This window comes from Montipora foliosa, chromosome 3 (genome assembly GCF_036669935.1).
Source record: "Montipora foliosa isolate CH-2021 chromosome 3, ASM3666993v2, whole genome shotgun sequence".
In the NCBI taxonomy this organism is placed as follows: domain Eukaryota; kingdom Metazoa; phylum Cnidaria; class Anthozoa; order Scleractinia; family Acroporidae; genus Montipora; species Montipora foliosa.
In genome coordinates this window covers 34,668,592-34,683,392 of record NC_090871.1, presented here as the reverse complement: position 1 = coordinate 34,683,392, position 14,801 = coordinate 34,668,592, and positions in this window count along the sequence as shown.

The window sequence follows — 14,801 nt, the reverse complement described above, 5'->3', positions numbered from 1 at the left end:
TCGACCCCCTTTGCCGGTAATATTATATTTCTTATTTGGTTCTTGGTATATCTTGCTCCTTGAGCAACGTCTTGATCTAAGACTCCAATCTACTTATATCTCGTTCTCTTCCACCAAGGTTCCCTTGCCTTACTTGTTTCTCTCTGAATGCCCAGCCGTTTTCCCACAACTACAGCAGCTGCATTCTTTAACTTATTTGTCTCAGTTATTGTCTCTGCGTTAATGAAGGCAATAAATCCGTTCACATCAGACACAGCCTTTTTAATCTTGATTGTTCCACATTTCTTAAATTCATTGGTTTCAGGGGATCTCTCTTTTCCATTTCTTCTCAAGTCATTTCGAATATACCAATTTTATCCTCACTGAGACCTGCACTCCGCTTCTTCTGTAATGACTGAACAAAACAAAAACTTCTAGGTAGAATTGGTCGAATTTTGCATCTTGCGGGTCCCTTTGCGACCCAAATTTTCGCCGCATGGTATGTCTGTTTTACGAGCCAGACAAGGAGAGCGATAGAAAAAAATGGCGACCGTTGATGTAGTATTTATCACTTGATATAAGGAATCACGATCTGACTTCAATGTATGAGGTTCTCTGATTGGGCGGAAAAAAGACAATTGCGGAAATTTCCGCCCAATCAGAAAATCAGAATTTAAGTCGCTCTGGAACTCGTCCGTTAAAGGTATGTTCCAGGGGCTCTTCTCGCCTTACTTGAAAACTTTACGCCAGTCCCGATTCTCGTCGCGTCTCGACTGAATGCCCCTGGATCTCCGAGGATGTAGTTAACCAAGCATTCGACCTTATAACTCTTCCTTGATCTGCCAATCTTTGCTCCGTGGTTTCGAATTCTCCAATATCTCTCCTAATCATAACCATTACAATTTTCTCAAATTTGATTGGTGCAATAACTGCTTTATTTTCCACTAATCATTGTAATCGAACAGTGAAATCGGACAGTTAGCTGTAATCGGACACCTGTAATCGGACAGTTACATCAGTCAATCATAACTCAGCTTAATCCACCTATCACAGAATTTAGCCAAGCCTAAAAGCGGAGCACCCTGGTTATTTATTCTTACTGCTTGTAGTGTTAGTGAAAATAAAAGGTTTCGAATTGTCCACGTTTTGATGTTTCCGGTTGCTGCTTTAATAATTAAATCATTGTTGCTTTGCTTTCTTCCTAGAAAAATTCATTGCCTAACTAATGAATTCCTCGATACATTTTACGCTAAAAACCGATATCGCATGAATCACGAAGCGATGAGTACGATATCGATCTTTCGAGTGAAATCTTCTTTGGAATTCACCAGTTTTGCAATCAATTTTTCTTGAACCGCATGAGTTTTAACTCAGCGAGCGAATGGAAAAGGAAAAAAGCCATTTCAGAGTCAAATGTCAATAGCCAGCGAATAGGAATCACGTTCAAATTAGAAGCCATAAAAAAAATTGTCAGTTCAAGGTCAAAAAAGAGTTTTAATGATGATGTACTTTATTCCACTTTATCTCTGAAAACGAGATCATTCACATTTTGATGTCTTTCATTGAAACACCCGTTGGCTTGGAAAAAGAATCAGCAAAATACGGCAATACAACCACTACCAAGAGAGAACGAACTTCAAACAAGATCCGCTCCAACACTTACATAACATTTAGGTGCTTTACACAATTTTTTTAAAAACACAAGTTAGTGAAATTACCCCCTAATTTTACGAGAACTCATTGCGATTATGTGTTTATAACATAAGGGCAAAATTTTCTTGTCACTGTCGAGGCACATCGAAAATTAAACCAGTTGGGCAAACGGATTAAAAAGCATTTGTTCGCTCGCATTTTAGAGCAAAACAAACAAACAAATCAACTTTTTCTTTATTTCCAAAAGAGTACAGATATTTCTTATTTAATTCCAGTTGACAATGAAAATTCGATTTTCATTCCTGAACAAAGGAAAAACCGATTAAAACACTTTTTGAAAATAACCAACGGTTTAGTGCACAAGGAAGGAATTTGTGGCTTAACTTCTTCCACTCAGTATGAGCTATTACTGGTATTCTGTTTTGTCGTTGTGGTTCTCTTTCGCTGAGTCCTTTCGTTTTTGTTCTAGTCATAGGTCCTCCAGGCATCATGTAACCTTATCAGAGCTTCTAAAGATATATCAAAAAAGGCAGCTCTAAGCAAATTCTACCTCTTCATTTGCATATTCGAGATCCCGTGAGAGCGCGCATGCGTAGTGAAGATCATTACAGCGTTGTGATTCAGTGGAGATCGTCCGAAGATTTTTTGCTCGCAGTAAAATCCACAGAAATCTCCTGCATCGTTCACCGGAGGTACCTTCTGATTACAAACAAAAGTTTGTACATGGTTACGATGTGTATTGTGATTGAAAAGTTTAGCTGTAATCTTGTTTATCGCTGTCATGTCATTAGACCATGCAGCCGCCGTTACAACTGCAGACGAAAACTGCACCGTTGTACAAGTTGATGTACATGATACAGCATCACCCGCTGGTGCAGCCGGGGAAAAACAAACCCGAAAGGGAAAAACGGCTGAAAAGCGCTCTAGTTCGGCCAGTAGCGTCAATAAACAGGCTGGAGGGAAATCGTCGAAAGGTCTACACGAGGAGGCGGGAAATGTCAGGTGCTGTCGCTAATTCATCCTCAGTGTTGGAAGATATCGTTGACATAAAGCAACAATTGACAGAGCTCACTGGTTCTCTAGCACAAATAACACCAGTAATAATGGGAGATTAAATTGGCTTACGACAATTACAACCAGGCTGTTGATTGTGACGGCCATGACAGTTGGGACGATGAGTCCGTTCTAGAGCCGACAGCAGCTGCTCCTCCACAAAAGGCAGTGCAAGACACATCTGACGACGCCGAACCGCCGAGGAAAAAAGCAAAGAAGGATTCTGGTGTGCTAAATAGTATGGCCAAATTGGTAAACAAGCCACAACAGGATGGGGAGAATTTAGACTCTGAATTGTCAAAGCTTGTAAATCAACTGCTCTGTAAGGGCGTGAGTAAAGACGCCAGGGATGAATTGCTGGATACATTTCCAACACCGGGCAAGTGCACCCGCCTAGAGGTTGTTCGAGTCAACCCAGAAATATTTAACTCTGTCAGAAAAGGGATCAAAACGGAGGACGTGATGCTCCAGAAAGCCCAAAAAACCCTATTAAAGGGAATATTTGCATTTACCAGACTTTTAGATGATTATATGAAGGCTGAAAAAGGCCAGAAACCTTTGCCCACCACGGAAGCAGTTACAAAAATTCGGTCTGACAGCATTTCACTCTTATGTGACTCGTCACATGAAATAGACCTTAGAAGGAGGACTTTGTTTAAGGGTGACATGAAAACAGAATACCGCCTTCTCTGCCGTGACCAAAATCCAGTTGAGGATGGCCTGTTGTTTGGCACTGAGCTTGGTAAGTCAGTGAAAGATTTGACAGAAGCCAGTAAAGTTACTTCCAAAGTAACAATCAAGCAGAAACGACCTCATGGTAGAGGTCAGAACTTTCTTGGGAGGTCAGAACAAAGAAGACCTTTCCCTTTTTTAGGCCAGGGCAGAGGCTCTGTCGTTAAACAGAGGGGCGGCTACAAACATCCGCTACAGCGAAGCCAACCCCAGTACCAGCCTCGACGATAGTCAGAAAGACAAAGGCAAAATCTGTAAATAGTCTTCAGGTAAGGCCAATTACTAGTGGTAAACCTAGGTTGCAAGGTGGGAAAACACTGGTCAATGAACAAATTGTGCAGGCTGGTAGACTGAAATTTCACCATGAGAAATGGACAAAGATCACATCTGACAAAGTAGTTTTGGACATTGTCAAGGGTTACCACATTGATTTTATTTCAGTACCCTTTCAGGATCATCCACCTAAGCAGCCAACAGTTGATAAACATGAGGAAATAGTTTTAAATGCCCTCCTCACAGAGCTCATACAAAAGGGAGTTATTGAAAGATGTGCTCATGAAGATGGGGAGTTTATCTCCCCAGTGTTTCTGCGCCCTACGAAAAATGGGAAATATCGATTGATATTGAATCTCAAATGTTTAAACACACATTTGCCACATATCCATTTCAAGATGGATACCCTTCAATCATGCATCAATCTTATGAAGCAAAACTGCTTTATGGGATCCCTTGATTTAACAGATGCATATTATTCAGTTTCCAATAGCCCAGAATCACAAAAGTACTTGACATTTCAAGTACAAGATCAGTTATATAAATTTGTTACCTTGCCTAATGGTCTTAGCTCTGCACCGCGAATTCTTACCAAACGTATGAAACCAGTGTACTCCACTTTGCGAACTAGAAGTCATCTTTCTAGCGGCTATCTTGATGACAGCTTTCTGCTTGGCGATACATTTGCTGAATGTCAGACAAGTGTCAATGACACATATGCCCTTTTCAATGACCTAGGCTTTACTGTCTCAGGGAAAAAATCAGTCACTCTGCCAACTCAAGTTATAGTACACCTAGGATTTGTGTTGAACTCAATCTCTATGACTGTTAGTCTCACTAAAGACAAAATTGCGAACATTACTCGTTTGGGACAAGATATTATAAGCAGACGGTCATGCTCGATTAGAGAAGTTGCTCAACTGATTGGTACTTTAGTTTCGTGTTCATCTGGTGTAGAATATGGACCCTTGTACTACAAACAGCTTGAAATTGAGAAAATTGGTGCTCTTAAAAAACATCAGGGTTCCTTTGAAGCTCAGATGCAGCTTTCAGAGCTTGCTAAATCAGATATTCGGTGGTGGATAGAGAAAAGTTCCCAATACCCAAAGAAAATTTCTAACGGTAATCCCTATTTTACACTGACAATCGATGCCTCCCTGGAAGGATGGGGCGCGCACCGAGATGGTATGAGACCAACTGGAGGCAGATGGCTTGCCCAAGAAATTGCTGAAAATAAGCATATCAATTGTCTTGTACTTTAGGCAGCTAAACTAGACCACTAGGCACTCTGTGCTAAAGATGAAGGTGTACACATTCTTTTACAGCTTGATAATGTTACTGCAGTGACATTTATTAATAATATGGGTGGTACCCATTCTAAACCATGCAATAAGGTAATACGAGAAATTTGGCTTTGGTGCCTCAAGAGGAAGATTTGGCGAGCTGCCACCCATATTCCAGGAATTCAAAATGAGACTGCTGACAGGTTTAGTCGCAAATTTTGAGATAGGACTGAATGGCAGTTAAATCCCAGTATTTTCAAACTGCTAGTAAAACGTTGGGGCAGACCAGGAATAGATTTATTTGCTTGTAGACACAATTAGCAGTTAAAACCTTTTGTGTCCTGGCATGCAGATCCTGATGCCTTTGCAACTGATGTAATGTCCTTAAGTTGGAAACATAAATTCGTGTATATTTTCCCTCCTTTCAGCATGTTGTCCAGGGTCCTCCAAAGGTTGCAGTAGGATCAAAGCCGAGCCTTAGTCATAGCCCCACTATGGAGAACACACGTTTGGTTTCCCAAGATGAGTCGGATGTTAATCAGCAAACCAGTACTTCTACCCAAGGAAGAATCCCTTCTACGGTTGCCACACGACCAGACCAAGCTCCACCCTCTATGGCCCAAACTTCAAATGATGGCATGTCTCTTGTCCGGGCGAGACTGCGACAGCAAAACATTTCAAAACGAGCTTGTGATATCATCATGGAATCTTGGAGATCGGGGACCACCAAGCAGTACCGAGTGTATTTGGATAAGTGGAGAAACTTTGCAACAGAAAGAAATGAGAATTCCATTCATCCATCTGTAGCCAGTGTTAGTGACTTTTTGACACAATTGCATGACACTGGGAAAACTACTCCCAGCAATTAACACTGCCAGATCTGCATTGTCTGCTGCTGTGGAATTGACTGATAGCCCTTACACAGTGGGTGAACACCCCTTGATCAATAGACTTGTTAAAGCAACTTTCCAGTCAAGGCCACCTCTTCCACGATATCAAAGTACCTGGGATGTGTCTACAGTTTTGAGTTTGCTTAAGAGTTGGAGTCCTGCTAAGGAACTGAACTTGAAACTGTGAACTTTTAAGTTAGTTATGTTGTGTATGTTAGTTACTGGACAGAGATGCCAATCGGCATACTTAATGCACCTGAAACATATGACTAAAGGGAAATCATCATACACGTTTTACCTTGAGAAACTAGTTAAACAGTCCAAGCCAGGAAAGCCACAACCAGTTTTGGTTATGCCTGCATATCCTGCTGACCGGAGATTATGTGGAATGACATACTTAGAGGAGTATGTTACAAGAACTGCTTCACTTAGAAGCTCTGACCATACTAGACTTTTCCTTAGCTATAGCAAACCACATCACCCTGTTTGTCAAAGTACTATTTCTAGATGGGTCAAAACAGTAATGAAGAAAGAAGGTATAGATACTGAGAGTTTTAAGCCTCACAGTACCAGAGCAGCTTGAACTTCAGCTGCTGTTAGGAAGGGAATACCCCTAGAAACAATCATGGCTGCTGCAGGGTGGTCTGCAGAATGTACTTTTGCCACTTATTATAAGAAAGATGTTAACGAGGATGCTACATTTGGACAATCTATACTAAGCTGTTAGCTGTAATATTGTCTTTCATGTCCATGTATGTTATTGGAGGTTCCAATAAACCTATCCCTGTTGTTGTTATGGATAGTTTGTCCGGTTGTTGGTTTTTGCAAGGCCCATGTGCTTTAAAGTCTCACGTCACGGGATCTCGAATATGCAAATTAGGAGGTAGAATTAAAAAAATTAAACAAGCCTTACCTGTAAGGTGAGGTTTGATTGGAATTCTACCTCTCATTGTTGCATAGAGAGATCACGTGCCCACCCCAAAATTGGGACTCTACTCGCCCATTCAACATGGGCAAATGTCTTTAAAGGATGATCTTCACTACGCATGCGCTCTCTCACATGATCTCTCTATGCAACAATGAGGAGGTAGAATTCCAATCAAACCTCACCTTACAGGTAAGGCTTGTTTAATATTTTAATTAAAAATAAACACTCAGCTTTAAGTTTATATCCCTACGATGCTTGACTTGAATAACTGCGTAGCCGCCAGTGTGGACCACAGCTATCATGATATGTCAAACTGGATTGAAACCAGGGAAAAATGCAGAAAGAACACATTTTCCAAACCATTTTCCACCAGAACACGAAAAGCGTTGACTGTGTAAAAACTATGGTTGATGTAATATGGCCGTGTAGCCGCGTCGAGCCACAGAAAGGGCGCGAAAAATGAAGCCTCGCATATGTTTAGGTGAGTTAACCTGGGTTGAGCCTGCAATCCAATCGAAAACTAGTACCTGGTCAACTTTTTAAAAAAACCATCTGACCTCGGTGAGCTCTAAGCTTGAGCCCGCGATATAGTCACGTGATACTGGTCAGCGGATATCTTGTTTGACAAGTGTCAATTGATCAAAACATGGGTGTTCAATATCAAAGATGTATGCTGTAAACTGGCATGATACGGGTCACATTGGCATACATGATACATGAGGGGTGGACGGACGTACGTACGTACGCCTTTGGCGCTGTAAAGCTCCGCCAGAACAATGCAATAACTATAGCAACAACCACCTGCCCTACCAAACTGGTGACTTTCCAAAATGGACGAATTTGTAACATTAGACATTGAAAAAGGAATGCATTTGTTTTCTTTGAAATTGTAATGGTTATGATTAATTGGTACACCGTTGTCCGATTTTGTTGATGACTGGTATGATTATAGACCGAATTGGACTCCACTCAGTCCTATTACTATTATATATTGTCATCATTCTCTACCCGTACCCTCTTTTGCTAGTGTCACTTCCGATGCAGCACTTCATAACAATCTTGTTTATCTCTTTAGTTCATCTTACTTTAGCAGTAACAGGATTACGACCTGGCGAGGTACCATCGGTTCCATTTACGCCGTTTTCGATAATCATGTTTCACGTATGGTTTTTTCATTAGGGGACTCCTCCCGTATTATTATTATTATTATTATTATTATTATTATTATTATTATTATTATTATTATCATCTCGCAGTATAAAACTTAAGAATGGTGTCCACATTATGAGTCTTGTAGGATGCATAACGTAACCTACACCACTTGAGAAACTATACTTAGAAGTAAAAAAGGAAGTTCGATACGAAACCTAACACAATCCTAATATACATAGTGATATAATGTCTCTTTACATTAAAAGCCCATTTAGAATATTATTAAATTTTTATGCTCTGTAAAAACTCTCATTATCTCTTATATAGGCCTACATGGGGCCAACATAATGTGGTTATTTCTGCTAAAAGCCTATTTAGAATCATATCAAACTCTCATACTCTATAAAATCTACGTAAAAACATCATTAAAATACAGGTTTTGCAACACTCGTGTTTTTGGATTTCTGGAGAAAAAGAAAACCTAGAATCTATTGTCCTTAGTGCCCTAACTAAGTATTTATCTTAAATGTTCTGACAATGTTCAGTGTTTGAGATGACCGACTTCTGCATCCGCTCAAGTACGCCCCGTGCTCTCGCTCCTAGTAGCTTCCTCATCAACTTCTCTAGGTGTTTAGAGTAACCACCCAGTACGTCAATTATTACGTTGTACTGTTCAACCCTGTAACCATTGTATCTCTGCTTCAGCTCCCACATATCATAGGCCCATACTTGAGTGTCTTTTCCTCTTCTTTCTTGGTTCTACTTTCAATCCATGGGCAGCTCATTTCCATCGTGCAGACTTCTTTCCTCTCCTGGCTGACAAGTCGAGTGGTCGATAGCTTCGTTGTGCTCTGCATAGATGGGAATATCCCAAAACGCCCCACTCGTGGTGTTCTGCTAGGCTGGTCTTGGCATCACCGGTAATTACCATGTTGGAACCTCTTCCATTAACCCATGCTCTCGCAGGAGCTCAAAAAAACAGAATCTTCAAAGCTGAATTATTCTTTTATAGGTACTTGGTTTGTGCCAGGGAGGAACATCCAGCCAGTAGAAGTGCAACTCTCTAAGCTACCTTCCCAAATAACCTGCATAGGACTTCACCGTTGGTGGAGGTTTGCGTCTATTATTATTATTATTATTATTATTATTATTATTATTATTATTATTATTATTATTATTATTATTATTATGAGATTGCCGTCATAACCATGTTAGGCGAGCCAAAGCAAATGGCCAAGGGCTAACAGGTATTCTTTCTTCTTTACATTTCTAATACTTCGCTTATGGCCATTGCCAACAAGGCAGTTTTTAAAATCAATCCTAACATCTTATTTGTTCATCCAACTCTCGAAGCTCTTAGTTGCACTACGTACCGAGTGCACCAACCACTACAGCAACAACTTGCACCGTCCTCGTTTCTCATATTTTTCCCAACCTCTCTCTTGGTACTTTTGGTACTTTTCTACCTTTTCTTGTTCCTTCCCGCGTACCCTTTCGTCGACAGGTACTGCATTATCAGCAATTAGGCCACATTTGCCCTTTTTATCACTACAATGTCAGGTCTCCTTGCTTCTATCACATTCTCACATTGTATGTTAATATCCCACAATATCTTCACACAGGAGCCCATGAGTGCGAACTTCCCTATGCACTGACATTACTCTGTCAGTTGGGATGTTAAAATCTCATAATATCTTGACCTTTTCATTCTCAATCACCCTCTCAGTTCAGTTCAATTCTAGCGAAATGTTCTAGTATTGCTAGATTAAATTGTAAACACACGGCTCGATGGAAGAGCATATTTTAGTTGTATTTACAGGAATTGATACCGTGTATAAGTAAAACTTGTGTATGTATGTGTATATATGTATGTATGTAGTTCATGACAGTACCACTTTTGATCCACTTCAATACAATATTTCCAATTCATACAGATACATTAGTGGAGATAAAAACATACTTGTCGTTCCCGGCGCACATTTGTAGTCCCAAGCATTTGACAGGCACTCACGATGCTTGTAATACTCTCTACGGCTTGTCCGCATTTTTTTTAATTTAAATTTATTTACTTATTTATTTTTTTATTGTTATACTTACATATATACCTACACCATACTCACTACACTTTACACTACTTCTACATGTGGGTTATTGACCAAGCGTGAGGTCAAGATGGCTGGATATTGGCCAAGTTCTTTTTTTTTGCGTGTGTACGGACCGAGACGAAGTCGAGGTCCATAAACACGCAAAAAAGAACGAGACCAATATCCAGCCATCTTGACCGAACAAGCTTGGTCAATAAAGGATTTATTATATGACTTAAAACACTAAAAAATAATCTTTGATCTTGCGGGGCCAAGCGAGAAATCCCGAGCGAGCAGTATCACTCTATCTTGCCCGCTCGGTTAGCCAATCACAGCACGCGATTTGGTTCACTGATCTTGCCCTCTCACGGAGCTATAATAATTGCACTTACAATAACTTACAATACAATTACACTAATCAATATACAGTTGGTCTACTTACAATGCTCTTTTTCATGTTTATACATTAATTGATCAAACCTTATTATTATTATTATTATTATTATTATTATTATTATTATTATTATTATTATTATTATTATAATAAGCTCTCAGAAAAGAATGAGGAACCGTATCACACTACAATTAGTTGGATTAGAACATTGCTTTCTTTTGAGATTTTAAGGTCGGTACACACATGCGTAAGAGGTTCCAGGACACCCTTCCACAAAATCCCACAAGGGGATTTCATTGATGACTGCCGCTTGAACGCTATTAGTATTTTAGGATCTTTTTAATATTCTTGGTTTCACTTTTAATCGAAATGAATTGTATTTTATTTTATTATTATTTTTTTTTTTGTTAAAGATGTTGTCGTTAGATACTAGGGTGTTGAATATCTATATTTTCCCTACAAAATGTATATATTGTATTTTTTTTTTTTTTAATAGCTTTCGTAATGTAGATTGATTAGGCTATCAGTTTTTTTTTTACCCAAGTGCCAGACCGTCTGACAATAAGTTAATTGTGGCAAAATAAAAGATTTGTTTATTATTAAAAAAAATAATAATAATAATATTAATAATAAAATAATAATAATAGGACCTAATAGTAATAGTAATAATAATATGTTTTTTGTAACTTACAGTATGTACGGTGTTAATTCTCTAAAAGTCAATGAGTTATTAAATTAAAAGATAGCAACAAGAAATAAATCAGAAAGCAAAAGTCAAGAGTAAAAAAGAGACAATATAAAATTATATCGACAGAAAAAAATTTCCATTTTTTCTTGAATTCCTTCTCCTTATTTGAGTTGATTGCAAGGTATTTCTCTAGATTGATTTTTTCGCGCACAAGTGTGGTGACATCATCAAAGTGGTACTGTACGGTATTGTAAGCGTTAACATATAAGAAATATTTACCCAAAATAATGAGATGGTTGAGAGCTAAACAGTAGGTGTGACAACGGAAAATTCCGAACATAACCTCTAACTTTGACAGAAGCAGTTTCGTTTTACTAGAGATTGTGTACCACTCCTGAAATCTATTCCAAAATGAAATTGCTTGCGTACAGAGTATAAACAAATGCCACATTGTCTGGCACTCAGAATGACAAAAGGAGCAGAAGGCCGAGGCGACTTTTTTCATTTTGTGTAACAAGCTATTCCTTGGTAAAATTCGGTGAATGACTTTACATTGAAACATCGTTAATTTAATTTTCTTTTGTGGCTTTGAAAGGTAAGAGGTAAAATTTATTCAAGTCTTTCTTTTGGATATGCCGCACGCTAACAGTTTTTTTTCAGAAGTAGGTGGAGGTAGATTTTCAAGGTTTAGCAACATAACTTATAGTCTCAATTGAACTAATTGAGGTGGAAGGCGTAACTGTGTTTATATAACCTTCTTGCAATAGTTTCTTCCAGTTTTGGGAATTGAAGAAAGAATGCTGTAATATTGCAAAAAGTTACAATTTAGATTGAATTCATTGCAAAAAGGGTTAAATGGAAGGAAACAACCTTCACAGGAATCAAAAAGGTCCAAGATTTGTTTTACTCCAGCTTGATATCAGTGAGAATAGCATACCATTTTCCTATTCACAGTTATAAATCGGTTGTTCCAGGTTATCTGTGACAGAACCTCATTTTTAATTTTAGGCGTGGTTGTTGCGATGCCCTGCCAGTAAAAAATAATTTGTTTATAGAAAGCAGGAATATGGCTTTCTAGGTTAAGGAGATTATAATCATAGGTACATTTAAACAGTTCAATGCCGCCAACTCTGGCTAGGAGTGACTCCTGGGGGGGGGGGGGGGGGGGACACCCATATGAAACAGATGGGGATGCTCGTCGTCTCGCTTAGGGGTGTAAATTTTGGATTTTGGTCTCGCTTATGGTGTTCCGGGCAAAGCGCCAATATTTTAAGCCGCCAAGGTCTCGTTTAGGGTTCCGCGAAGAAACACAGAATTAGGTTAGGGTTAGGGTTAAATTTTCTTTTTTAATTGTTTTTAGGGGTCAAAATTTCCTTAAGCCACGCCCAGATTAGTCTTCTTTAGGGGTCACAAAAGGCTTGAGCCACTCCCAGATGGTCTCCTTTAGGGGTCAAATTCAAAATTTCCGACGAGCATCCCCGTCTGTTCCATATGGGAGTCCCCCCCCCGGGGAGTGACTTTGGTATGGACTACCACGGAGCATCCGAGTTGACACATAACCTTTTGACCCAGTTCAACTTAAGTGCTTTGTCGAAGAGAGAAAAGTCTTTCATGTCCACGCCACCAGCTGCTTTTTCCTTGGTAAGAGTAGTCCTTTTTTATTTTGGCAGGTTTGTGACTCCAAATAAAGTCAAAAGTGGCCTTTTTTACGCCTTTGCTAAAGTCCTTAGGGGTTTCCATGACGCTGCAAATAAAGACGAGTTTTGAAAGTGCTACTGTTTTAATTATATTTATCCCACCAAAGACAGAGAGGTCTCTTTTCTCTAGCGATCCCAATTAATTTGTCAAAGAAATTTTTCTTTTCAGACGCTTCTAGATCGTATGTAAAATGTACTCCAAGGATTGTATCATTTCTGCTGCGCATAGAGCCAAGCCATATCATTCCAGATTTTGTTTGATTTATTTTTATACCAGAGCACTTTTGGAAAAGCGATAATAAATCAAATAAATTTGACGCAGATTGGACATCAGGAAGAATTACAGTTGTGTCATCTGCATATTGCGAGAGTTTGACCTCGTTATGTTCATCTATTGTAATACCTTTTATTTCTTTTCAGCGTCTAATACTTTGCGCCAGTAACTCAGTACAAATAACGAATAGTGAGCCGGAAACTGCATGGGCAACCTTGACGCACTCCGCGTCCCAAATGAAAGTGTTTCGAGGCGTATCCGTTATTCAAAACACAACGAGAGATATCCTTATAGAATACTTTTATCCATTGACGAAGGTCAAGACCAAAATTAAACGTTTCGAGGCATTTATGAATAAAACTCCACTCAATCGAGTCAAAAGCTTTTTTGAAATCCAAAAACACAGCTACTCCTGCGATATTCTTCTGTTTAATGAAATGCATAGTGTCTGCTATAAGCCTAATGCTTTCCTCGATGAACCTTCCCGTAACATACCCAGGTTGGAAGGGATGAATTAAGTTCGGCAAGATCTTCTACAAGCGCAGCGCAATAGTCTTTGTTGCTACTTTATAGTCTACATTCAGTAATGATACAGGACGCCAATCTTTAAATATTATTTGGTGTTCTTTTTCTTTTTCGGAATTAACGAAATAATTCCTTGGCGTTGAGAGATAGAGAGAGTTCCATTTCGAAAGGCGTAATTAAAGCTGCCTACCATAAAAGAAACGGGCAAGTTCCAAAAGTAGCGGTAAAATCCGGGGGTGATCCCGTCCGTTGCAGGAGTTTTATTGTTTTCCATAGTCTTTAACGCGCGCTCACACTCATCAATGGACATAACACCTTCGCACGTTTTCGCGATCTCTTCTGATAATACTTATTCTGTTTCGAAGAAATCATTGAAAATTAGGCAGTTGGGATCTATATTTCTTGACGAATAAATCTCTTGAAAATAACGCTCCTCCTCCTCGAGGATGTCCTTGGCGTTTGTGATTTTGTCGCCATCGTTAATTACTAAGGACGTTATACGTACTTTTTTTATTGCTTTTTTCTAATTCCTCTCACCATGCTCGTACCAGCGCGCTCTACTGTGTATGATTGTTCCTCGCGTTTTGACATTTGCAATTTTGAAAAGCTTGGATGTTATTCTCCGTAGCTCGGTTTTTAGGGATTCGCTGTAGGATGTCTGGAGATTGCTCTGCAATCTCATCATTTCCGACAAAAGAGTTCAGTGATTCTTCATCACGTTTTCTTTTAGTTTTCTTCTTCGAAAATGCTATCGTAAAAGCTCGAATTTCCATTTTAATCATTTCCCAAAATAATCCCTTGTCGTGTACCTGATCATGCTTTTTTGCAAACTCCGGTATTTTAAATGCCAAGAGTTCTACGTAATTAGTAGCGGAGCTCCGCTCGCGCGGAGCACCATAGCTAAGAAAATATGGTAACCCATCGATGTGAGAAAATTTGGTTTTATAGCCATGACGTCATGAACGTCCGTACGTACGTCCGTCCGTCCGCCCACCCATGCATGCCAATGTGACCAGTATCACGTAACCATATTACGGGCTCAAGTTTAGAGCTCATCGAGGGGCAATACTCCAGTCTACACTATAGCAACAGAGCTGAATAACGTCTGCGCATGTGCAAGCTGTCATGACAACAGTGATCAAATTTCGGCGCGAAGGTGATATGTTGTTCTTTCGTCTTGTTGAACGTAGGCAAGT